Genomic DNA, 2,593 nt, shown 5'->3' on the forward strand with positions numbered 1-2,593 from the left:
ATACATACTGATAGACCTAGACTATCAGCGATCTGCTATCTAGATCACCTTTCCCAGTTCTTCATTCCTTAGCTCTGCGCTTCTAGCAGAGCCGTTTGTGATTAAGTTCATCAACTGACTTAGCCTTCGGAGGTGGACTCCCGACCCCAGCGGTCGGGCCACATCTGACGCTTTCGTTTTGCTGGTCATCACGAGGAGATCTAAGGGCTGAGCAGATTTTGGACGCATCAGATATAACCCAACAATGAACTCATGGTGGTCTTTTTTTCATCCTTAGCACCACGTATGAATGATCCAAGAGAAGAGGGCTTAGATCTTGGTGGGGTATACCACCTTTGTTTCTTGTGGATTCCTCTCGTTTGTATAGGTCTTTTGACCTAAATTCTTTCATTTAATATAATCGTTGCTTTTTTGTTTTGGCAAAAAAAAAAAAAAAAAGACTCAATACCCCATGCAACTCAAAAAAAAGGCTTTTACTTAGTAAAAACCTGCCTTTTGAGTGTGTTTCAGTTTATCTAAGTAAAGATCAATATAGCAAGGATGAATTTTACAAATCAAAATATTTGTTTTTTTCCCATATTAGCTAATTTTCTCAAATAAATACATGCTACTTGTAATGATCTCAAACCAATATAACATATAAAAGTGTAAATTATGTATTTCTAAATGAATACGCTCTTTGAGTGTGTGTTTCTGAAATTGACTTGGTGTTATATGACACAAGTTACCTAATAGTCTTGCATTTTCTCCCAAGACAGGTTAACACATTCTCTCCTGCATTTGTACTTGTACATTCCTGTGTATAATAAAAAATTGTGAGTCCTTGATCTTGAGAACAGAGAAAACAAAAGAAATATCCTTAGGTTTATTAGTGGACCAAGGGCGGGGAGGGCAACCTGCAGTGCAGCATCCTGCAATAAGCGAATCCATCTTGCTGCTTCTTCTGGGCTAGTTGCTCCCAACTAAGAATCAGTGAAATCAGAAATTAGATATTGATTATTCATAGATGATGGAAGAATTTTATTCTATAAAGAAAAAATTAACCACACCTTAAGCTAATCATTGGATTGGAACTGTTATAAAGGGTAAAAGCAAAAAACACCTGCAAGTGGCAACAAACTATAATTGTAGAGCCATAACAGAAGGAAAATATCACTGCTGCAACATAATGTGGCAAAATAACCTGGCCAACACACATACCTTCCTATTAATCTTCTCTCTCCCATTTTCTGTAACACGAAGGCAGGGATCAATTGTTGGCCTTTTTACAGGAACCTGGAAAAAAGAAGAAGGTGCTTTTTTAGTTCCCCTGCATGGACTTGGCAGCAAAGAACAAACAAGCAGCTGCATAATTTATTTCACATAATTGAAGCTGTCATTGACATGAAAAGAAAAGAAGATAATATTAACAGAAGCAACAACGCTAATCAGTTCATACAAGGTATAGAAAGTACATAAATTGTTCATAAAAATGGCTCAACCACAAAAGAAAGTTCCATAATTTGAAGATTGTTCCTTTCTACTATAACACGAAAGAAAATAATGAAGACACCCAACAAAAGATGGGTTTCTAGAAAAGGTAAAAATAGCTATCAACTCGAAAATCTTGGGGAATGATATAATAACAAGAGCTACTAACTCTAGCAACAACTCTGCCCATATAACATAACCCAAATTCACACTAAAAAATGAGAAGCGAAAAGAAAAACTTGAAAGTTTTTTATGTTCTAGATAGAACTATAACAGACCTCTAATCTATCTAGAAACTGCTTCTCGTTGGTCTTCAACATCAGTGGAAGAGGAAAGAATACCCCTCTCTCCACACACAAACTGCGCCTAGGTTTTATCCTTTTCTCCAAACCATACGAGAAATAGTGCTGAAAATCCTTCAATTAATTCAAATCTCTTCCCATCTCAACCATTAAGTAATTAAATTTTGACTCGAAATTGCCTCTTCGGTTTGTGACTCTTCGGAGATCAGAACACTTCACATTGGCTTTTCTGAGGATGAATGTGTAGACAGGGATGATATCTGAAACCTTGGAATTCAATATCTTTGGGCACATCACACAAATTCAACTAAACTCTGTAGTGGTGAAACCCATTGAGCTCATGAAATCGACTGTGGATTTGATGTCGTCAAGAGATGAAGAAATGATTGGTGGATAGTCGTCGACAAGGGAGAACTCCAAGTAGAGAAGTTTATCTCGGAACTAAGAGTTGGATTCGGTGTTGGATTGGATTTCAGGGGATAAAGAAGGGAATTTGGGAATTTAGAGAGAGTGCTGATTTAGAGAGAGATTCAGAGAGAGTTGGAGAGGGTGAGGGATCTCGAGAGCGACAGACTTTGAGAGAGATTGAGAGAGAGATTCAAAGAGAGTTCGAGAGGGAGAGGGATATAGAGAGCGACAGACTTTGAGAGAGATTCAGAGAGAGTTCGAGAGGCAGAGGGATAGAGCGATAGAGTTTGAGAGAGATTGTAAGAGGTCACGAAAGAAATCAGAATTAAAATTAAGGATAAATTCATAATAATTCATGATACAATGTCCAAATTATCCTTGTAAAAATAACTAACGAAATAACAAATAGTACA

General features: G+C 37.2%; 1 long non-coding RNA gene across 1 annotated transcript; it reads right to left on the minus strand.

The window, feature by feature from the left end:
- Positions 1-757: 757 nt before the first annotated feature.
- LOC149024388 (uncharacterized) lies at positions 758-2,146 on the minus strand. Its single transcript, XR_016171433.1, has 4 exons — positions 1,749-2,146; positions 1,201-1,275; positions 897-962; positions 758-796 (listed from the first exon to the last, which is right to left on the minus strand). It is a non-coding gene; the product is annotated as an uncharacterized LOC149024388 (long non-coding RNA).
- Positions 2,147-2,593: the final 447 nt, after the last annotated feature.

This window comes from Hakea prostrata, chromosome 2 (assembly GCF_041222555.1).
Source record: "Hakea prostrata isolate BN-2017 chromosome 2, UWA_Hpros_2, whole genome shotgun sequence".
Lineage (NCBI taxonomy): Eukaryota > Viridiplantae > Streptophyta > Magnoliopsida > Proteales > Proteaceae > Hakea > Hakea prostrata.